Genomic DNA, 24,806 nt, shown 5'->3' with positions numbered 1-24,806 from the left:
TATCAAAGTACAATGAAATAGGCATTACCAAAGGTAATCTCCATAATGTCTGGAAAGGGATCAGAAACCTCAGTGCAACAATGAACGCAGTATTTAAAATGCAAAATCCAAAGACATTATTATGGTTTTGATTTCTTATGGCGCAGCCTCGCCTGATCAGTTATATTACCCGCGCAGCACAAAGGGTGTTTGCGTATGAATGCCGTGAAGATAACAGACGGGAAAAATGAAATATAAAGTCAATTTTCCTGCAGAAATTGTTATCAAAGGGATGATAAAGTAAAACTGTATAATCACAAGAAAGAAAAAAAAAACCAATTGATGAAGAACCCTCTGAAATAGACCGAGTCTGCTCTGTCTGATTCCGGCTTTTAAACTCTTGTCCTATTAAAATACGTAATAAAGTGTGGAGATAATGTGTAAACAAATGGAAGGAGAGCGCTGTGTTGATTAGTATTTAGACATTGCCTTCCAAGATCTCTCTTTGCAAATGGAATCAAGCAGCCCCTGAAGTGTGCACATCACAAATTGGGATGAGTTTTCATCGAGCTCAGACTTCTAACTTAAATGAAAGAAATAATTGTGAGTTTTAAAACTCGTAGTTGCCTCAGTGTGTAAGGGAGGCATCAGGCAGCACGGGAAGAGGAAACACATCCACCCAGCACGATTTTCTTCAACGTGCCCAAGCGAAAAGTCACGATGTTGGGGAGAATGTGGGCCCCCTAAACTTTATCTTTCTGGACTAAGGTGTGAATCTGGCCAAGGAGACCCTGCATCTAGGGTTACCCACTAGAAGAAAGGCCTCCCTCCGCTAGAATGCTGTTTATCATTCAGAAAGCAGAAAGGTGGCTCGTTCAAATTCTCTTTAAGACATTTTGCTTGGGGCCCCAGGAATGAAGCAGAGAACAGCAGGGAAGGGGTTTACTATTTAATGCTCTTGGTTGTAATTTTTTAATTAGCCATTAAGAAGATGAAGGCAGGTTCAGACAGGGATGAAAAGAAAGACTTGGAAGAAATACGGCTTCTGCAAAGGAGATTACAGGAAAGACCAGGTCTCCAGAGAGGTTCCCAACAGAGAAGGCGCTCGCAGGCCACTTCCTTGCGTCCCTTGGGCAAATCAAAACCTAGTTATTTGAAAGCATGGGGTTTAACTGGATTTCCTAAAAGATGTCATGTCTCTCGCTCAGGTCCTTACTACTGAAAATAGGAAATGACTGGAAAATAGGCAAAAAGGCGAAGAGCACAGCTGCAGCTGCTCTTGGGTCTCAGAGCTTCTGGGTGTCTCCACACTCCCAGGGGATTAAAGGGAAGAAAGGACGCTGTACTTTGTGTACCCAAAATCCCTAAGCTGTTTCCTATTTTTTAATGACAACACCAGTAGGATAGCGGAGAACGGCAGAGAAGGAAAAACGCAAAAGACCCGTGGACCCTGGAAGGCTGAGAGTATGTGCCTTTGAAAACGGTGAATCAGGTCCAATTAATTCAAAGGCAGACCTGCTGAAAACCCTGAATAAAGACATCCCCGGAAGGTGGAGCAGACAAACTGTATTATTCACATGGAATTCAAGTCTTTAAGTGAGTTTAAGGAATAAGAAATGTGGCAAAAATATTGAAAGGAGGAGACTCAAATAATTTTAATACTTGGAATAACCAAAACGGTGAATTCTCTGGTTTTCACTGTTCATTTCTGCTCCTCCATCGCCCATCTCCATAATGGCACCGTTCATTCAGTCTCTCAAGGGTCACCTTCAACTTCACCTTCTCCATCTGATCAGAAGCTAGGTCTTGTCTAGTAAACTGCATCTTGTGTCCACCCTCCCCTCCCCAGCGCCACTGCGGAGACTTAACTCTTCATGGCTTTGGCTCTTCCCTGCCTCCTGCCCATCTCCCACCACCCCTCAGTCCAACATCTGCATCTGATCCTGTGACCCGGAGATCCTGATTCAGCAGATCTGGGGTGAGACCCAGGGAATAGACTTTTTTTTGTTTGTTTTAACTTCTTGTTATGAAGATTTCTAAACATACTCATAGGTGGAAAATACAAGACATCTCTTCCCTTATGCCTATCCCTGTCCCCCCCCACATCCACATTTCCCTCTACCCATTCCCACTTTTTTTAAAGATTCCCCCCTCCCCTTTTTTTCTGCTGGAATATTTTAAGGCAAATCCCAGATATTATATCATTTGATCCCTATGTACTCAAGCATATATCTCAGAAAAAAAAATTAAGGGGTATTATTTATTTATTTATTTATTGCAAAACAATAAATGTAATGATTGATAGGTCCTTGACATAATCAATACTGAGTCCATATTTACAATTTCTTAATTTTATTAAAAAAGTTGTGTCTGTGTTTGGCTTGGAATAAATCTTCATTTAAAACGTTTTCTAGGTTTTCAGAAGATAGGCAGGTATGAGTTCCAGTGGCTACAAGATTCAGCTGAAGCTCCCCAACGAGGTACCAAGGGCCCGGTGTGGTCCAGACCCCACCTCTCCCTCCAGTGCCTTTCCTGGTGGCTCATCCACCCAGCTTGCTCTCTGCACGTCTGCTCTTCTCATCACTTTTCAATTCCCCCAAGGTGTCAATGCTGTTCCTCACTTCTCTGCCTTGGCTCCACTGTCCTCTCTGCCTGCAACACCTTTCCCTCTTTCCTCAAAATGTTTTCTTTGTGAAGTCTTTTCTGTCCTTCAACCCCAACAGCATTGAATATACCTTTCCTTATGTTCTGTTCAACTCTGTTCCTCAGATACTCTGCCCCCCTCACACTGGCTGGCTGCTCCAAGAAAATGTCACTTTTGAATAGACGATTGCTAAAAGTAGCTGAAGGTCATAAGCTTTCAGTATAAACTGGGCCATTTATAAGCAGGCAATTGGGATTTGATCAGGACACAGAAAGCTAGACTTGGGATATAGTAACTTTCGGTTCGAGTGAATATCATTTATTATGCAATGCGACAGTCAAAAGGAAGGGGCACCATTAATAACTAGTCAGAATAGAAATGCCTGGGATTGTCCCAGGCCAAAAGGGTCCAGTGGTCAGCCTATTCTTTCAGGTGTCTGTTTTCGAAGGATGAGTGGATTCTTTGCAACTGGGGAACCTCCCCTCTCAAGGCTTGGCCACCCTCAGCAAGAATCAGGACCACACCCAGTTGGCTCCATAGGGAATGGCCCCAGTGCCCATCTCTCCAGGACAGCCTGGGGCAACGAGATATGGTGCCAAGTCTACCGTTGCACCTACTGAAACCCATGACCAGAAATACATTCTTCCCTGGATTGGACCAGAAGGACTCAGTGTCCCGGGGGACCTGCAGGATGTTAGTAGCGTTCCCTCCACCCTCCTCTGAAACAATCAGAAAGTAAAGCTTAACTCCCTTCTTTGGAGAGAATGGGGATCCTACTCTTTCTTCCTACTGTGTGTCTGGAGGATGTGAGATAGCAATGAGTCCTTGTCTCTGGGTTGAGGCCTAATCAAAAAAAAAAAAAAAAAGAAAAAGAAAAAGAAAATCTGTCTCTGGAAGTAAAACATCAGTCTGCCATCCGGTTGCTCCTATGACTGGCTTCCTAGTTGCTTAGCCCCTGCCCACAGCGGCACTTCTGCCCCCCTCCACCGCCTCCCCAGCTGCATCACAAGAAGAGCACAGGGCCAGCTCTGTGGACCAGGTGGAGCGACACACAGAAAAGGAGATGCACAGTGCAAAGGTAAACGCGATGAATTTTTCCTCCCTCCCTTGCCCACTCCTCTCCCCTAAGTGCTCCCTCACCCTTCACCATCCACCAACCCCAGTCTCCTTTTTCTCCCCATTGATGAAACGATCCACATAGTCTAAGTCCAGGCTTCCTGCTGAAGTTGCCCCAGCCTTCCTTACATCCTGCTGGTTATTCAAACATCTATTAGGATTATCTCTGTCTTACCCTATTGAATCGAAACCAAAAAATAGGAAGGCGAGGGAAGCCACTGAGGTCTCTGGTAGAACAGAGCAAGCATACGATGTCACTTCAGCATGGATTCAAACGGACCCAAATTGAATTTGAAGCCTGCTACCTACCAGACATGACATCTAACTAAAAGTAAGTCAAATTTTTAAAAATTTTACATACACACACACACACATATATATATTAGCTCAAAAACAATGTATTGCACTTACTAGCAGAATTTTGGCTTTCTGCTTGGGAAATATTTTACTGCTAAATAGAGAGAGAAGGGCTTGGTCTAGCCTGAAGAATTAGATTGTTTCATTTTTGATACACAAGGTCATGACACGCCTCCTTCAGCGCTCCCGCCAGGCAGCCAGAGCACAGGCCCAGGTGACAGTCAGGCAGGGACCGCTCTCCGGAGTGAGAAGAAAGGGCATGGAAAACACAGAAAGCAAAAAAGATGTGTCTACTCCCCCTCAAAGTCAGGGTGGGAATGTACGCGCCAGCGGGTCTCAGGTCTGCAGGAGAGCCTGGGTCAGGCTCACCAGGGAAGCCTGGATGGGGGCCCTGCAGCTTCCTTATCTTCTAACACGGGGGTCAGCGATCGCCGGCCCCAGGGCCAAATCTGCCCCTCCCCACTTTTGCTACAGCCCCCATACTTAGAATGGTTTTTGCATTTTTAAACAGTTGAAAAGAAAATCAGAAGACTATTATTTCATGCCATGTGAAAAGCATACGCAATTCAAATTTCAGTGTCTAAGTAAAGAAAGATTTCTCAAAAGCCAGCCACGTATATTGCTCTACCCTCACCTCGGGTTGCTGGCTCACCACCATGGCGACCTGAAGTGGTGGCCACGGGATGGTCCACAAAGCCAAAAATATTTAGTAACTGGTCCCTTAAAGAAAGTTTTCTGGCTCTTGTTCTAATGCCCTGACCGCCAGGGAAGGCGAGGCTGGGGCCGTGCCATGTGGGAACCATCCTCGGATAGCTCTCCAGGGGGCTCGCAAACGTTCAGACCTTCAGTCCTTCCTCCTCCGCTGCGCAGGTCTGCAAGTGGAGCGATCTGCATTCTAGTTCTAACATAACATTAAAATGTCTCTGTATTAGGGACTGTATATTTTATGGAATTTGAATAGTATTAGTGTCAGATACGTGCTAGATTTCAATATAACATTATGAAAAGTGCACGTGTAATTTTACTTCTGTATCACATTAATAAGAAGCTACACGATGGCAATATTAAACCAATGTGACAAAATGATGCCAGTGGAAGATGTAAAACTGCTAATATCACAGCAAGTGTTTAATGCCTTGCAATGGACTCTGAAGAACAGTGTGATTAAACTTTCTCAATCTTTCCCAGCCTCAGCTGGAACTCCAGTGACAAAAGAGGATAAATTACCTTGGCAAATGTTCTTGCCAGGCTATAACAAGTTTGGCCTTCTCGTTATGGCTCTAGGACTTTTCAGAGAAGCCAGAGGCATTCCAGGAAAAGAAAATCTATGACTAAATGAGGGGACCTGCCTTTGGTCTTGGTTGGGGCAACAATTAACTACTTTATTGCTGAAATCTTAACCGCCAGTATCCCACACACTGATAACAACCTCCTGTCCTGTTTGTCACCACTTTTCTCATGATGCCCTGTTTCTGACCACCCACCCCAAAGCTTCCAATCCAAACCCCTCTCTCTTTCCTCCCAAGCTGATGCCCCCCCCCACCCCACCCTGAGTCACTTTTGTCTCTCTAAAGTGTGTATCAGTCCATCTTTCTTTTATCATCACTCTGGACTTGTCTTCTTGCTTTACCATCAAACCTGTTCTGCATTCTCCCATCTTTTGGTTTCTCTCCTACCTTGGTTTCTCTTGGATGTGGACTCCTGTTGGAGAAATCAAATCACCATATGGACTGCTGTCACCATACATCAATGGTCTTCAAACTCAGCTGGGCTCTTAAACGGCTCTACAGTTCTCTGAGTTCCTGGTCAGCCCCGCTCCTGGTCCTTGCAGTGTTTTTTTCTAACATTCCCTTTCCTCTTCAAACTCCTCACATCATAGCTTTCCCCCTTGTTCTCAGTCAATGTTCTCACTTCCTACTTCCCTGAGAAAAACAAGCCCCTCAAACACAAAGCTCCCTCAACTTGCTGAATCACCAACTACAAACCCAACCTCACCAACCTCCGTCTTTTCCTCCTCCCTTCTGTTTCCATGGAAGCACTGTCCTTCATCCTGTCGAAGACTTACCTCTCCACCTGTGCCCTTGACCCTGTATTCTCCTACCTCCTCTGGAGGCACCCTGCTCTATCAGAACACTTGTTTCCTGTATCACTAACTTCTTTCCGACTCAGTTCATCCACATGTCAAGTCTAGTCTGTACTAAACAAACCAACAATCCTCATTTGGTGCCACGTTCTTTTCATCTTTCTTTCTTTGTGTATTTGCTTTCTTCCTTTATTTTCTTTCCCTGTCATACCTCAGTCCTTGGTCATCTTTATTTTATCTTCACTCCTTTAGCTTAGGTCTTAAATAACCTCCATGCTGCTACAGTTAACAGATCGTTTGGTGTCCTTCGCTTACAAGAATTTCTTCCTGCACTTGATTATTACTGATGACTCTCTTGACCTTGAAATTTCCTCCCCTGTTGGCTCCCAAGGCTCCCTCTCCCACTTTCTCCTGGGTCTCTTCCATCTATCTATCCATTCTTTCCTGGACCCTTGCACAAGCACTGGTGTTCTCCAGACTATAACCTTGGTCATCTCTTCTCATCATCTACACTGACCTTGAAAGACACAACCAAACCACTAGTTTCAACTACCATCATTATCCTGTAAACTCCTAAACCGATCATCCCAGTCTTTGCTGAGCTCCATAACCACATACCAAATGCAATGAAATATCTTCACATGGATTTCCCACAGATGCCTCCAACTCAGCATATGCAAAGGCAAATCTCTCCATTTCTACTCCCAAAACTATGTTTCCAGGTTTATCTATCAAAACGCTCAAGTCAGAAATCTTCCCTGGACTCCAGGAGTTTCTCTGTGCCCACAACACATCATCAGGTTCTCAATATCGTCCTTATCTGTATTTTTCTTCCCATTTCCACCACTATGAGCTGAGTCCAGATCCTGATCAGTTCTGACCTTGATTATACCCAAAACCTTTTAACTAGCCTCCCTCCTCTAGTCTATTTTGTCCTTCAAATTTACGTTCTGCACTGTTGCATGGATGATCTTACAGAGCTGATGACACATTTGATCAGACATAAGTCAGCGGTTTCAACCCTTCAGTAACTTCGAGTGGCTTTCACTCTGGCGCATCCAGCCTTTCACAGTTGGCCTCTGTCTATAGCCCAATGTTGTGCATCTCCCCACAGAGCTCTCTGTGTGTTTGGTAGTTTCTTCTGATTGCAAGGATCTGAGACTCACTCTGGCTACCTCTGGGAAGAGGGTTTCATGAGCATTGCTTACCCATGGAACTGGACTAGACATACAAAGTTTTTAGGAACTGAGGTTCTGTGTGTGTGTGTGTGTGCATGCGCACGTGTATGCATGCACATGCTCTTGTGCCCACGCCCCATCCTCCTCTCTAATTGGCTTCCCCAAAGCTTTATAACTTCATTTGTCTCTTGGGACCATAATGCCTGCCCAGGCCCTGAGTCTCCTCAGTTATCTTTTTCCTCCATCCCTTGGTTAACTAGCCCAGATCTTTGGTTGCCCATTTCATAATTTCTTGATAGCCCTACTGGGATGTCCCAATTTATCCCTTCAAACATAGGACACATGAGTAATAGGACACTGGCTGCTTGACAGATGCTCCACCTGGGTCAACACCACCTCTTATCTGGTCAGCTGTGGCCAGGAGACAACACTCAGATGGACGAGCTTATGGTCTATTAACATAAGTGGTAATAACTAATATTTATATAACTCTTAAGTGTTACACATTGTCTGTAAACACATTATGTGCATTAATATCCATTCAAAACAGCCCTAGGAAGTAGGTTCTATTATTACCACCATCATTCTGCTGCTGGAGAAAATCAATCAGAGAGAGGTGAGTGACCTGCCTAGGGTCTTACAGCTATTCCAAGGCACAGTCAGGATTCGGTCACAGGCAGTCTGGCTCCAGCCCCTCTGTGCCCTTCCCTGCCAGCTCACACGACCAGGGTACAGATTCCTTAGAAGCAGGGGGAGAAGAATTGGCCCCTCTAGTTCCCCAAGGCATCCTGCTGGTTCCCACCTTTTTACCTTCACATATGGCTGGGCTCTCTGCCTGGAACTCCTTTCTTGGTCCCCAAGCGTACAAACCTTTGGGAATGAATGAACAAACATCTCAGCTGCGTAGCCTGGAGCCCGTCCCTTTCCCTCTCCAGGTCCCAGGTCCCTCATCTGTAAAACGGAGGGGCTGAACTGTGTAACTTTAAGGAAAGAACAAAGGCAGCTCAGAAATCAAAGGTGACCACAGTACCATTTTGATATTCCTGTCATCTCAACAGCTGTCAGATTCTCTGTTGTTCCACTTAAAGGGGATGTGAACGTTTTAGTGAATCTGTAAATGTTTAATGACACGGATAGCTCCTGAAGTACAATATCCTAGCAAGTGGCAGCCACTAGCTCCAGCGATGGTGCCCTGAGTGGATGCTGAGATTCCTTCCGCAGCAGATTTCGAGTTTGTCTCTCAGCCTGAAGCGTCTGCTTTTAACTCTGTAACTTCAGAATTCTGATGAGGCCAAATAGCAACTCTATTGAATCAAGACGTGTATTTTCCTTGCTGAATCAAATCACTCCAGGCTGCCAACAAGCCTCTATTGCGGTGTGTGGAAAGCCAAGTTTTACATGAAATTAAATGAAAACGTACAGGGGCTCAGGCCTTAACTGGAAACTGTCTTTTGTGGCTTTTCTTTTCGTGTATTATTTGTCAGATTTTTATAAGAACATTATTGCTTTAAGAAAAAAAAAAGTTAAACCCTGAGAAATTACTCTCAGTCTAACGAGTTCTTTCACTGACTTCAGACATCATTAGAGGAGGCTATAGCCTAAGGGCTGTGCATGAACTTTTTCTTCTAACTGTACACTTTATGTATAATTTAGCTTTCTTGCCTAAATTATTCAAGCAAATAGTGAGTGAAAATAATGGAGTTCACTGAAACCTTCCAGAGTATTAAAATAAAACAGTTTTTTCCGTTGGTTTGAATTTTTAAGCTTTTTAATCATGGATTTCAAATGGAATACACACGTCTGGTTTTTCTTCACTTGTCTCCTGCATCTCTTCCAGAAGGAGAGTAGAGAGGAGACCAACTTGAGTAAATAATCCATTAATTAATCACGGGTGCCGATAACAGCTCAAAGGTGAAGTAACAGTATTTGGAAAAAGCCTGTCGAGTGGCCAAGATACGATTGGCACATATTTTAAAAGGTAGGTACTTCATTTCCCCGTTTCTTATGATCAGGGCAGGGCTGAAACTGAGTGGCCTCTTTGCAAAGGGGAGCTAACGTGCTTCGTTTACAGAGGAAATTACAGTAGCAGAATTTGGACTTAAATCACCCTCCATTTATTTCTTTTAAAGAACCAAACACATGTTCTGAATAATAATGTTTCATCATGGATGTGCATGGTCTGGAAACTTTATTTTTATCCTAGATAACTCTGGATTAAATTTGGACATCACTGGAAGAATATGATTTTTCTGGCATATTTAAAACAGTTCCTGAAACTGGGAATGTGGCCCAGGATTAGGAATCTGATCAGGGTATTTTGGAATTCCCAAATCTCACCTGCTGTCCATCAGAGCTCAGGAACAGTGTCTCTTTCCAAAAATAAAAGGAAATAGTTATCCTTGGCACATCGTCTTTAGCTACAATAAAGTCAATAATATAGCAAGCGGGGTGGTGGACGGGAGGTAATTGTGTGCAGCAAAGGCATGCTGCTGTTAAGATTCTGAACAGGCCAACGAAAGCTTCAGAGTAATCTATGGAAAGCGGCCATGGCTAATGCTCTTGGTAGGGGAAAAAGAATGGCCTAGAATAACAGACCTATAAGTTTAATTTATTGACCTGATTAGACACAGGGAAGAATCATCACAAAATCAATTTTTCACCATGTAGACCAGAACAGGGTATGAAGCAGTAAGCACCATGGTCTTATCAAAACTCTTAAAGTTTCCTCCAGTGATGGTATAAAATACAGAAAACTGAGAGACAGTAGGAAATGCTGTCTATGTTGGTTCTAATAATATGTTTGATCCTCTCCAACATGACATTTTAAACAATTATTTGGGAAAATTATTTTTAGAAATCCAATTGTTTTAAACATTGAGCAAAGAGCCGTGAGACGCAGGTTCAAATCTTAGCTCCACCATCGAGGGATCCCAGACAAGTTCCTTTACCTCTCTGGGGACTGGATTCCTGATCTGTGCTATGAGGGAGTTAGACATCTCTAAGGTCTGAAATTATTTGACTATGCGTCTAGAAATTTTACCCACTGCATGTGTTTGCATAAGGAACATGGCACCTGACTCTCTAAGACTCAATTTCCTTACCTAAGAAGGGAGAAAGATGATAACACTCTCCGGGCCTAGGGTTGGGAACAAGTATTGAATTAGAGAAAACACCAGTGGGGCCTTCCATAGACATCAACTCCCGCTGCCTCACAGGAGGAGTCAGGACACGTGGGTCCCCATGTCAAGTCTGCCCCTGGCCAGCTGGCCTTAGACAAATCCTTTAACCTCTCTAAGCCAAGATCCTTCTTCAGGCAAAAGAGTGTGGCCTACATGGTGGCCACGATCAGCTGAGTGTGACTCCCTTCCCTGAGTGGCCCCCACATTCCTTACCCTCTAGTCTCTTCCATTCTTTTCTTCGAAGAGGTCTCTCTGATCCATTCTTTGACGGCTCTTTTGGCTTCTGCTCCATTCCCATGTCCTCAGCTCACACCCATATTTGAAAAGTAGCCTACCATCTTAACACGCATGAAACTCATTTTTCTTAACCAAGCCTCCTCTTCTGGTTTTTCATTCATAGGAAATGCAGCCTCTATTCACCCACTTGCTAACGTCAAAAATCTAGGAGTCATCTCTCTCTTTCTTAAAATTTCTATCCCATCAATGGATCCTATTGACTCCAAATCTAAAATATACCTGGATCAGACCACCTTTCTCCAAGTCCCCCATCTGCTCTCGCCTGGTTGACCACAACCGCTTCCTAGCTAGTCTTCTTGATTCCACTCCTGGACACCTCCACCAGGCAGCCCAAGTGATCCTCTTAAAACAACACAAGTCATGTCTCTCCTCTGCTAAAAATTGTCTAATAGCTTCCCTTAGACTTAAGAAAAAAACAAAACTCATCCCCTTTGTCAGGGACCACGAGATTGTGTGGCCTGTGATTACTTCCCCTACTTAATCTAACATTCCCTCCTTATCACTCACTGCACTTCTGTTCACCAGCCCTGATGATTACAGTCAGAAACCAATCTAATAAAGACCAAGGAGGATGAGTCAGATGGAGCCACGGTCTCCCTGTCCTTTCAGGTCTCTGGAAAATTAACTTAAGCCAGATATCCCACGTTCTACGGAAGACAAACACCCCAAGATTTCTGTGAAATTACAGAGTTGGCAAAGTCTCACGTTCACCCATTCTTGATGCCAATCTTCTGCTTCCACTGAATTCTTGATCTCATTGGGTGTTACCTTCCCTTAAATATTCTCCAAGTCATCCAGACTAGTCTCAGCCCTTTCCATTCCCCTCAAAATGTAACCACACAGGCTCTAGGTGTGTGAGACATTTACTGAAGGTTTGAGTCCACAGAGAGGCTTAATATTACAGACAGCGCACCAACTAGAAATGGATGTTAGACACTTCCGTTCTTAAGAATCCCTTACGCCTCCTTGTCCTGGTCTATCCTGTTTCTCAACAAACCTCCCTCTAGCTGTGATCTATTTCTAAATTCTTCCCAATTGTATCTGTCATCTTCTACACTTGCAGCTCATTCACTCCTTCAGTAGGTATTTATTTAGATACCTGCGACACGCCAGCTGCACAGATCCCAACAGCAGGTATGCAGCCTTTCTTCCCAGTTCATCTGTTTTCATCCCCGTGACTTCAGCATCCAAGTGCAAGGTTCTAAAAGTGCCTTCACCTCCTCTGCTCTAACAGTTATTTCTCTGTTTTGGAAACAGGCGGGCTGTAACGACCGTCTCATCAGCCCTCAGGAACATGCCAACCCCCAGGCCGAAGCACCGCCCCTCTTCCCGTCCCTCCTGCCTCCCCCGACCACTGCACCTGCGCTTCGGTCTCATCTTCACCCTCACCTTACCTTGAACCCTGCTTTCTATTCTCTTATCTGTCTCCTTCCTCAGCTTGAACCCGGTGGTCAATGCTTCTCTTACTTACACGTTCATCTCTACTTCTGCCATGGCACCGGGCCAAGGTCTCCCATTTAGGAGGTACTTAGTGAATATTTGTTTAATTGAACTGAATTAAATGAAGTTGGGAAAAGAAATCCAATAAGAGGCACAGTAAGCAGAATATGAAGTAGAAAACAGTATCCAACAGTCCTTCATTACTGTGTTACACAGACTACGCCTAGAGGACTTTCTCTATTTTGCCCATTTTTCAGTTTCACATATTAAGAGACGCACTGATCAATTCCAGGGTGACTAGAAGTCTACTTTAAATTCTTTGCATTCGTTTCACTTTCCTTTCTCTCTCTCACACCTCTCTCTCTCTCTCTCACCAAAAAAGAATCAGGAACTTCTGTACGCTGCTTTTTTTCACGTACCATTACATCACAAGCACTTCACTAAGTCATTAAATATCCTTTGACAATTTGATTTTAAAGATCACATGAGTTCTAGCTTAGAACCATACACAAAATTACTTTGCCAACTTCCATCCAAAAAATCATACATATTATTTCCAACTGTCCAGTGAGCACACAGATGTGGGGTGAGAGGGTCTAGCCGTTTGATCATCTGCATAGAAAATCATATAGAAATACTGTGTGAGAGGGCAGAATGTTTTATTGTTATTGATACACATGGAAAAATATTCTCCAGAATTCCAACAAGCAACATGTAAGAATGACTTTTCACCACAATTTTGTCAACCCTGGTTATTCTTCCTTTTTTTAATTGCTAATTTGATTCATCCAAAGCAATGTCTCTCATGGGATATTTTTAAAGTAATATCTTTGTTGAAATAAAATTCGTATGCCAAAAAATTCACCCTTTTAAACAACAATTAAGTAGATTTTAGTGCACACATAGAGTTGGGGAAGTATCACCACTGTCTGATTTCAGAACATTTTCATCACCTACCCAAAATACATCACTCCGCATACCCTTTCTCTCCTCCTCCTGGCAACCACTGAACTACTACCTATTTCTATAGATTGACCTATCTGGGCATTTCACATAAATGGAATCACACAATATTTGTTCTTTTGCATCTGGCTTCTTTCACTTAGCATATGTTTTCAAGGCTCATTCTTGCTGTTACATGTATCGGTACTTCGTTTCATTTTATGGCTGAATGATTGATAGTTCATTGTATGGACATAGCACATTTTGTTTATTCGTCATTGGATGGAGTTGTTTGCATTTTTGGTTATTATCAATAATGCTACTATGAACATTTTTGCACAAGATTTTTTGTGGGCGTATGTTTTCAATTATCTTGCATATATACTCAGCAGTGGAATTGCTGGGTCATATGGAAACTCTACCTTTAACGTTTTGATAAGCTTCCAAACTGGTTTCCAAAGTGACTGCACTACTTTACATTCTCACGAGCAATGTTCGAATTTATCCGCATCCTTACCAATATTCGTTATTGCTCATCTTTAGACAATACTGTACATTTTATTCTTTAACCATCCATGGTGTGAAGCTGTTTCTCATTTTGATTTGCAGTTCCCAAATGAATCATGTTGAGCATCTTTTATGTGTTTACTGGCCACTGGCATATATTCTTTGAGAAAGACATTCAAATCCTTTGCTCATTTTTAATTGGATTATTTGTTTTCATTGTTGCATTGTATAAATATTTTATATATTCTTGACGTAAGTCTCTGATCAGATATATGATTTGAAAATATTTTCTCCCATTCTATGGATTGTCTTCTCACTTTATAATTGTGTTTTTTAAAGCACAAAAATTTTAAGTTTTGATTAAGTCTAATTTATCTGTGTTTTTCTCTTATGTGCCTGTGCTTTTGGTGTCATATTTTAAAAACCATTGCCTAATCCAAGGTCATGAAGATATATGCCTATGTTTTCTTCCCAGAGTCATAGTCTATGTCTGTGAATTTTTTAAGAAAAAAATTTTTAATTAAAATATAATATACACAGAGAAAATGCACACAAGTATTCAAGTCGATAAATTTTCACAAATTGAACATTCCAATGTAACCAGCACCCAAATCAAGAAACCTCACATCATCAGTACCCCAGCATTCTTTCTTTTCACTTACAGTCACCCGTCCCCCACCAAAACTTTTCAAGGGTATCCTGACTTTTAAAAACATGGCTTAGTTTTCCAAATTTTTGTACTCTATATGTATGTAATCATATTATATATTCTCACTACTGTCAATTTTCATTAGCATGATCTTGTGTTTATGGGATTTATCCATATTGTTGTACATAGCCGTGAATTATTTACTTTCATTGCAGTATGTAATTTTGTGATTATACCATAAGTTAATTTATCCATCTTACTATAGATGGACATTTGGACAATTTCCAATTTGGGGCCATTATGAATAATGACATTCTAGTTCATGTCTTTCTGTGGACGTATGTATGCGTTTCTGCTGCGTATGTATACAGGAGCTAGACTGCTGGGTCATAGGGTATGATTTATGCTTTAGAAGATGCCACTAAACAATTTTCAAAAGAGGTTGTACCAGTTGATATTTTATAGCAATGAGGGTGAGAGATGGTGGCAGGTAAGTCAGAGCTGTGGCAGTGCAGATATAGAGAAGAGGGTCACTGTAGAGGCAGATTCAACAGGATTAACTGATGTGGATGTGAGAAAAGAGAGAAATAAAGGATTACTCTTAAAGCTTTGATCTGAGAAACTGGGTGACCTGTGGTGCCTTTTACTGAAATGGGGAAGTAGATTTGGCAGCATAGGAACTGATAATTCCATTGCAGACATGTCAAGGGTTAAACATCTACTGGATAGCAAGGGTTACCATTTAAGAGGCAAATGAGGGAAGACCAGGCTAGACATATACATTTGAGAATCATGACGAGATAGACTAGCGTTCAAAGCAATGAAATTGGATGAGGCTACTCAAAGAGAGTCTACATGAGAAAAAAGAACAACTTTTAGTGATCAGGATGAGAAAAAAAAGGAAACTGAAAAATACCATTCAGTTTAACTGGTGGAAAAAAAAAGCGAGGTGAGGGGAAATTTCATAAAGATAAAGTAAAATAATTGGGAAGGGCCCACGGCACAGTGTAAAATGAACTTGATAAAACTTACTAACAAGTCATTAGCTAATATGCTACAACTACAAATATACAATTATAGCTCAAGTCTGCACAGATTCGTTCTGTCATTAGCTCCCTTCTCTCCTAACCAGTCCGCTAATGGGGTATAGGCAGCAGAGGTCCTACATTTTTCCTCTCCTCCCTCTCCCACTTTGCCCAATCCTTCCCAGTTCAGGGAGGTTTTTCAGTCCCAGTGGGCTCACAGGAAAGGAGTCACTAAGTACCAGAACAGGTACAATCCTGGTACAGAGCTCTCCATCCCAGGGCAGCTGCTTCCTATTTGGTCTCTAAAAAGAGAGACAATGACTTCATCATTTTGCATGTTCCAGCCCTGTCCTTCTCTTGTGTTTCTGCACTGAAATAGAACATAAACCTTTTAGGGCTAACTTGCCATTTGGATTGTGATATCTCAGTACATGTACACTAATCAGGAGTTGACTTAAAATTTATCTACATATTGTAGTAACTGCTGGAAAATTCCTTTCTGAATCTTTTTTCTATATACTATGTTCACGACAATGCTATAAGACAAGAGAGTCATCCACATATACACTAGACAATATGTAGACAATAACAATGTGGGAAGATTAAAAAGACAACCCAAGTGGTTGATTAGGTAAAACAGAAAATACAACTATAATAAAAAAAATTTATTCCAATAGATTCTCCTAAAATCTTTTTTTTTTTAATTCAGGAGTTTTCAGTATAACCACATGTTGTACAACTATCATCGCTATCTAATTTCAGAACATTTCCTCTACCCAAAAAGTAACCCAGTATACATTAGCAGTTACTCTCTCATTTTGGGGGCTGTCTTTTCACTTTCTTGATGGTGTCCTTTGAAGCTCAAAAAAAGTTTTTAATTTTGATGAAGTCCAATTTATCTATACTTTCTCCTTGTTTGTTCTCCTGGTGTCATCTAAGAAACCACTGCTTAATCCAAAGTCATGAAGACTTAAGTCTATCTTTTATCCCAAGACTTTTATTTATAGTTAGCTTTTACATTTAGATCTCAAAAATTTTTATTGAAACTGAATGTTTTAAATAATATAACGTGGCAACTCCAGGAATCAGATTTCATCACCCATAGTGTGTTGTTATTGCTATTTGTTTAGTGACTTTTATGAATGAATTCTATAAAGTCTATATCGTTTGTTATGTGTAAACACTGAAGTCTCAGCTTGGTTAGCTTAGTGGTCAACTAATGGTTGGACAGAGATTCCTCAAATGCCTTGAAATAATAAGTCCCCCAGCCATTGACAAGGAGTTTTGTGTGCACATCAAGGCACATCTTCAACACTTAGGCTGTTGACAGCTCTGCCTTAGCCTTCCCTTCCTGCTTGTGCAGGGACTTGAGGTCATTTCCTGGGCATTTTCAGGTCTTTCTGGGTCATGTGCACAGCCTTTCTCATGCACGTTGACAATCTGGATTCCCAGGAATATGGTGGAGTTTTTCAAAGCCCTCTAGAAGCATCTCACTCTCCAATTTTTACTTTTAAGTTTTTCATCTTGAAGTGTTTAAACACATTTTCTCTTATTGCTACTGCTCTCCCAGGAAACTGGATGTTAAACAACTCTTGTTGATTATTTTTGACAAGTGTCCCAGGACAAAGGCTGTTCACATTGAGCTAGTTCTGAGTCAGGTTTCTAAGGCTATTGTGGACCGAGGACGGAGTTCTGAAAAAAGTTAATTTTGACATTTTGTTTTAAAAACAGAAGCTGTTAACTTTTCATAGTCAATAAATCAGTCTTTTCCAGTATGATTTAATGGACAAAAATTATTTTCTATCTCAAATTCAGATATTTACCTTTCTCCAGCTGTCATGTAATATCATATTTATACTCATTTTTTAATCACATCATCATGTATTTTGTAGTATTTTTTTTCAGGTGTTTAATCAACTCTCTGAAAAAATATTCCTTTCCCTAATGATTTGAAATGCCACCTTTTCTAAATATAACTTTCGGACTCCTTATTTCCTTCCAGGCTTCTGTTCATCAATTTGTGCACTGGTACAAAGCCATTTTATTATTATCAAAGTAAAGTATCTTAATATTGTGCAACATAAATGTTCCTTTCCATTACTTTGTTTCTGATACTTTCTGCTTTTCAAAATTTCGTGAGGATTTTTACCCATTTACCATTCCAAATAGATTTTAGATTCATTTGTCAAATCTTGTTTCCAAAATGAAATGAGAATTGTAATCTCATTTTTATTATAATCTCTTTCTTGTAATTACATTAAAAGTATATGTTAAAGCAAATTAAAATTTTATAATATTGAATCAGCAAATACATAGTTATTACTAATACCACGTTATTTATTCACATTTCTTTTATGATACTCAGTGAAATTTTGTAGGTTTTTTTCCTCAAATAGACCCAAATTATCTGGTAAATTTATTCACAGGTAGTTTGTTTCACATTGTTATTATTGTGATACGATCTTTCTGCTGTATATTTTCAAAATACTTTTCTATTATAAATGCAATTTTATTTAATGTATATTTTGAACTTGCTTATTTGTTCTTGGTAGATATTTCAGTAATGTGCAAATAATGATGCCCCTTATGCTTCATTCCAATAAGTGCACTTACTCTTTACCACCAACAGCATTTGTCGGAGTTGCCAGAAGAATATTAAATATCCATGGTGATAGTAAGCCTCCTCCCTTGTTCCTGACTTTAATAAGAACCTCATTTTACCCTCACAAATGGCATTGTCTCTTCGTCTGAGTTAGATTCTCCATATCAAATTCACGAAGTTCCCTCTATTCTCAGGGACTTACGATTCTGAAGAATTGCTCATGAATATTCAATTTCAGCTTTTCAAACTCTTTAGGGATTGTCATACTTTTTTTTCTTCTTTGACCTATTATATTAGTAGATTTTCTATTTTAAAACATTTTTAATTTAGTTAATAAGCTCTATTTGTTCATGGTGAATCATTCTTTAAATATACTACCAGATTCAATTTACTAGTGTTTTATTGAGAATTATTGTTTCTCATTATTCATGAGTGAGATTGATTTGTGGCTTTTTTTAATGCCATTTTGCCAGGTTTTGGTTATTAGGAATATGCTAGCCTTGAAAAATCAATTGCAATGGTTTTCTTCCTTTGCTTTAGAACAGTTTATACGTAACGGGAATTTTCATGAAAACTTCGGAAAAAAAATCCCTTGAAATAATAATCTGAGCTCAAGTCTCTCTCAACAGCCATTCTTTGACAGCATTTTGAACTTATTCCTTATTTATTGCTCTATTTTGGTTCACTGCTCTCCCTGAGTTGATTTTGGTTGTTTGTATTTTCCAAGAATCAGAGGAATCATGAGATGGTCTCACTCCAGGAGTAATAACAACAATTTACCAATAAACCCCCCCCCCACTTCTGTTAGACTTCAAAACACTGTGAATCAATAGAACTGATAAAATACAGATTTAACCTGCTTGACTTCAGTGTTGATTAGGAGGACAAATTGCTGTGTGTCCGTGCGATGGCCACCGTCTCTGAGTCTGTGTTTTAGTGGTTTCCCTGGTGGCTTGGTAAAGAACACCTAACAAAAATGATCCTAGAGCACTCTGTAAATGTGCTGGACTAGACAACTGCCTCAAATTAAACAATGCATGGGTGACGGAGAATATAGCCCATTTTCTCATCTAGAAGAAATGACTGACCCAACAGACCAGCAAACTCAGGTGTGATGTGTGCAGTAAAGAAAGCAAAACACAGACAGTGAACACAGACAGAGCCTGGTTTAGCTCACGGTATCTGTGCCACACTCTTGCTCGGGTCCCAACCTTCCTAGAGATTCACTCAAATGAAATATTCAAGGTTCTATCGAATTTCCGACGAGTACAAATTCTCCATACCCAAGGATGGCTCCAGGCAACGGGGAAACAAATAACGACAATAAACTATGTTTTCCCACACAGCCTGGATTATTTGTTCCAGAGGGAAAGACTCGCTCGGCTGCCTGGGTTGACCAGAAAGTCACTTCAAGGTCCAGACAGTCACTGATTTGGGGAGTTTGTTTTGCTCAGACCCTTGTTCTTTCTCCCAACTTTTCAACTTCAGCTTCTGGAAGAAAGACCCAGGCCTTTTAATTCCCTGTTTCCATCAAGATATCAAACTCTCTTGTCTCTCCTTGCTCCTCTGTAGTAATTGAGGAGGGCAGACATGGGGTGGCAGACACTTGAGTGAACCAGGAGTGACTGAGATTCCACAGTAACCAGTAGGGCAGTTTGCACATTAGGGGCTTCAGTCTCCACATTTGCAAATCTGAAGAAAGAATATGCTGTTTCCGTTTTAGTCATAGCCCAGTGTAGCGCCTACAATCTGGAGCGTGAGCCTAAGGACCTGACGGAAGCCACCTTCAAACTGTGGATTTTCCAAAGCCTTGGCACCCCGCCCCCCATCCTTCTCTTTGGGTTAAAGTGACGATAAAAGTAATCCACCTGAGTTTGCCAACGAGCACAAACTTGTAAGTTTTGCATTTAAGTCTCCGCATCAACTGCCTGGAACCATTTCTTTCTCTTTAAGAGGTTTGTTTGCATTGAAAAGCTCAAGGGTTAACAAAAGGTGAGTGAATGTTTGACAGATATAGGCAGGCTCCTGAGGGGACAAGGGAAAAGATCTGGAGGGTGGGAGAGAAAACAATGCTGGCTTCTCAGCACACCCCACCTTCAAGCGACCTGGAATGGAGCTCATTGTTGGGGGAAGGGAACCCTGTCCGAATTTCTCTGTTTGCGGTCTGTCAGAGACATCAAGAAAAGCGGGTGTGCTCTCTCCAGCCTCCAGGGCTCTCTGAAGAAGCCTCTCCCACACTCCCTCCAGAGCTATGCTATGCCAATAACTCTGAGTTTCTAGAATTTTTTTTAATAGTTGCAATCAATTAAGGGAAGCTCAATGGTTTAAAACTCTCCATTGAACAGGAAGGGTGACCATTTTAATCAGACTTTCCAAAGATGGGTAACATCCATGTAGTCAGTCATTTAATCGAGTATTTACTGAAGACCTACTATATACCAGGCACTGTTCTAAGTACTTGGAACACAGAGGCAGGCAAGACAGATAATAGCCCTGTGGTAAAAGTGCCTGGCCCATAATAAACAAAAATGATTTCAGATTCTCTTATATGCTACACTGGAAATAAAATCAGGTAATGTGGTAAGGAGGAATGTCAGGCAAGACAAATTAAATAGAGTGATTGCTCAGAGAAGGCCCCTTTGAATAACAATAGCTGCCATTTTTTGAATACTTGTTATATGCCAATCAGGTCACATTTGTTATTTCATTTCATATTTGAACGAGACTCCTCAAGTAAGGGCTGTGATCTCCATTTACAGATTTAAAAACTGAGGTTTGAGGTCCATGGCTAGTCCGCAGCCAAGCCAAGATTCAAACCCAGATGTGACCACTTCCAAAGCCATGTGCCCCTGACCACCATGTTAATCTGTCCTCCGGGAGGAAGCTGCCTGTTGCACCAGAGCAGTGGTCCTCAGCCTGTCTGCACACGGAAATCATCTTGGGGTGGGAGTGGGGTTAAGAGGATGCTGATGCCTGGACGAAAACCCCGGCAATTCTTATTTAGTAACTGGTCTGGAATACAGTCCGTACATTTTGATACTTAAAGGCTTCCTGAGGGGCTCAGCTGAGAACCTGAAGGAAGTTCTTCAAGAGGGAGAATTATTCTATATGGTGGTCCACAGCAAGGCTCCACCGGTCAATCATTTTACTCCAAGAAAGTACTTCATCTTTAATTTCTGCTCTTTCCTCAGGCCTGCCAGGGATGACCCTGAGGTCACAGGGGCTGGTTGGCTGCATTACCCACCCATCAGATGCTCAACACTTCCTGTTAGGCACTGATGCTCATCCCCAGTACAGATGAGGAAACCCAGGCGCAGACAGGCTAAGTAATTTTCCCAAGGTCGTACTGCTCCTCTGTGAGCAGCACGACTGGGATATAAATCCAGCCCTATCTTCCCACGCTCTTAGCCACCAGCCTCACCTCCCTCCCTTTAGTTCAGTCCCCTGGTTTACACCCAGGGAAAAGCCAAGTGGAATACAGCCTGAGTTTCCTCCAAAGAGATGCGCACAAAACAGGCCCCTCGGCACTGCTGCAGCCCCTCTGCTTACTTCTTCCCAGAGGAAAACCTCAGCCTTCAACTTTCCTCCAAAAGCTGCCCACTCCATCCCCAGAATTCTCTCTCTGCCTTCATATTTATGACACAGTTTTCCTTAAATTTTTATCTTAAAAACGACTTCTCCTTCCAAACCCACATTTGCAGGTAAAGAACAACCATTTTGCCCGCCTCCTCCCCGCGCGAGGCCGGGGTCAGCCTTCCGCCCGGCTGGGACCCAGCATCACGCGCTCAGGTTGCCAGAGCCTCGCGGCTCCTCCACTGGCTGCGACACGCCCCGGCCCTGGGGAGGCACGGCCAGCTCCCGGTGAGCTCGAAACTAGAGGACGACGCCGCAGAGAGCCTGTTGTCCTGCCTTAGCGGCACCTTGAGGTTCACCAGCGCAGAGGACTAGAAGAGGAGGCTGGCCCCGACCCCCTGCCCCCAGGATTCCCAGCGGTGGAAGAAGACACAGGCCCATCCTGTGCTCCTGCAAAACGGAGGCGCCTACCTGATGCGCAGCGGGGCAGTCAGCTCCTGGCACGGCAGCTGCACGCTTTCTGGAAGGAGTCCCGGAACACCCTGGAACCCCGGCAGCTGCCCTTCGAGGTGACCACCGCCCGCTTGGTCAAGGACACACTCTCCAAGTACGTTCGCTTCCTCATCGCCGTGATGGGCCAGGGCCTCGGAATCGCCAGCTGGCCCAGATCTCCCGCCGTTACTCGGACCTTGAGTGCGTACACGGAAGCCTGTGGGATCAGTTCCGGGTCTCCAGGACAGTTTCCGGGCCCCATGGTCTCCTTCCCCCTTAAAGCGCCTGCGCCGGAACTTCGCCGCAGAGACTATCGCCCTCCGCAGGTGAGCCTTCGAGCCATTTGGGGGCCACCTCCAGGCGTTGCCCGAGCTGCCAGGACCCGGACTTGCAGGACTAATTCACACTGCCTGAGCTGCGGCGGGCGCAGAGCAGCACCTGCACTGGCCTCTTGTCACGAAGCTGTGGCGTCTGGTGCTCTGGGCCAAGGCCTCGCAGCGGCAGGCCCAGCAGGGCATCTCCTCAGGCCCAGACCGCCTTCTGCTGACCCTGGCACGGCTGGCCTTGTGCCACTAAGAGCCAGGGGACCCTAGGGATGCCCGGGAATGCTGTGAGAGGGCCCTAACCCTCTGCTGGCCCATGTGCGGCTCTCCCAGAGCCGGGGCCTGGACACAGTCAGAGGCCTGGCTCCGGGACCTGCAGGAGGCTGCCGGACCCCCACGCCAATCCCCAGTCTCAAAGAATTACTCATAAAGGAGGTGCTGGACTAACCTTGCCTAGACTGAAGGCCACTGTGGGCAGAGGCGCTGCCCCGAGATGAGGGATGGGGTGGGGGCTTATGAGAACATGGACAGCAGTTGGGAGGCCACAAGGGGTGCTGGGAACCCCTAGAAGTTCCACAGAGAATTTACAGTGACGGAGGAAACGTGCTGCTAATGTTGAGCTGGGCTCAGGACAAGCTTTGGCTGGGATGGTGCAGGGAGAAAGCTTGACGCAGCCTTTCCAGCTTATGAGCATCTCTTTTCCCTTGTGCCTCCAAGCCAGTGATGCAGCTTGGTTCCAGCCAGGGATTCTGCCTCTGGAGTCCTGGACTTGATGTCTGGAGGGAGGGTTGCAGTTCTGGCCCAGAGGAATTAAAGGCCGGCAGCTCAGGGGGAAAAAAAAAAGACGACGACGACGAACCATCTCGAACCTGTAGTTCTCTGTGACTCTCCCTTATTCGGATGACAAACATTAATGTCACTGAAGATGAAGCTCTGAGCTCCCATTGCAGGTGGCGTGACATTTTACAGTTTATGACGTGTTTTTTCATCCACTCTTTCATTTGATGTCTTCGAAAAACTAGAGGTAAGCGGAGCTAATGTTAATATCCATGGTTTACAGAGAAGGAAACTGAGGTTCATAAAGGTCAAGTAATTGGTAGAGTCAAGGTTCCAACCCAAGTTTTCTATCCCAAGACCAGGTCCCCTTTCCCTTTGTAAAAAGCATGAGTGCTGTTTTGGCTGAGGGTTTTGCATTCTGCTAATTAGAAAAATCCTTGTAATTTCAATGACACTTGACAGTTTTCAGAGTATTTCGCCTGATCCTCATGGAAATGCTGGAAGCCAGGCTGAAGGATTGTCTGCCTTTTATAATGAAGGTCCTAAGGTTTAGAGTGGTCAGCTTACTTGTCCACAGATCACCCTCTCAGGAGGTCACAGGGACAGGATTTGGTCTTCTGTCTCCAACTTCTGTGCTATTCCCACTAAACTAAAAATTCACAATACAAATTACTTAAGAGAATCCATTATTGCTATTTCGTATACAATTTAAATGAAACAGTAGAAGGAGATAAGCTTGAATTTCTTGCCCTACACATGAAATAAATAGGTTACTGTGATAGTTTATATTATTGCCCAGCAAATAATCACTCTCTCCCAACTCCTCCACCCCTATCCCCACTCTGGCTTGCTGTGGCTTCATGATGGGTGGAGTTACACCCGTTTAACTTCGAGCTTGACCGTGTTGCATCGTTGGCTCATGGGATGTTAACAGACGTGACTCTGAGCACAGACATGAAATATGCTTGCACAGTTGGACCGCTCTTTGTGGGCCTTGGGCAACCGCTGGGCCAAAGTGGTTCAGAAGCACGTGGGGCAGACCTAGACCCATTCAGGAGTCTGGAGCCAAGCCCAGTTCAAGCCGGTGTCAATCAGATCAGTGCGAGCCCATCCACAGATACACAAGTGAGAATAAATTCTCATTGTTGGGAGCCTCTGACTCATGCGGTTACCTTGACCGAATAGTTCTGTTTATTGAGGACTGTTTAATTCCAGTGCCAGAAACACAGTACATATTAATCGATTTTAAATAGCCTTCACCACGCTGGAGCTCATGAACCATCCTCAGTGTTTCTGGGCCTTAGTCTGTGCACCTTCTGGGAGAGAGATGTTTCTCCTTCCCCAGGGAGCAGTGTTAACACCAGCTTTGGACATTACCAACCACAGCATCAAGGCTTGATTATTTCTTTAGAGAAACAGGAATCGGGTAAAAGCATTCCAACTTCAAATCCACCCCATTCTAAAGGACAAACTGAGCCTTGGCTTTTAAAAGAAATCAGACGAGGTTTCCTGGTGCAGGGAGGTCATTCACGTAACACATGTGATGTGGTTCTGTAGGTCTTGGTCCACCTCTCTTCCATGTCACTCACTCCTAACAGTTACTCAGTGATCCTTCATTACTAGGCTGTCTTGGGAAAATTTTT

General features: G+C 43.1%; 1 pseudogene; it reads left to right on the top strand.

The window, feature by feature from the left end:
* Positions 1-2,414: 2,414 nt before the first annotated feature.
* LOC105088947 (sorting nexin-21-like) lies at positions 2,415-22,833 on the top strand (annotated as a pseudogene).
* Positions 22,834-24,806: the final 1,973 nt, after the last annotated feature.

This window comes from Camelus dromedarius, chromosome 15 (assembly GCF_036321535.1).
Source record: "Camelus dromedarius isolate mCamDro1 chromosome 15, mCamDro1.pat, whole genome shotgun sequence".
Lineage (NCBI taxonomy): Eukaryota > Metazoa > Chordata > Mammalia > Artiodactyla > Camelidae > Camelus > Camelus dromedarius.
This window is presented reverse-complemented; position numbering and strand designations above follow the sequence as displayed.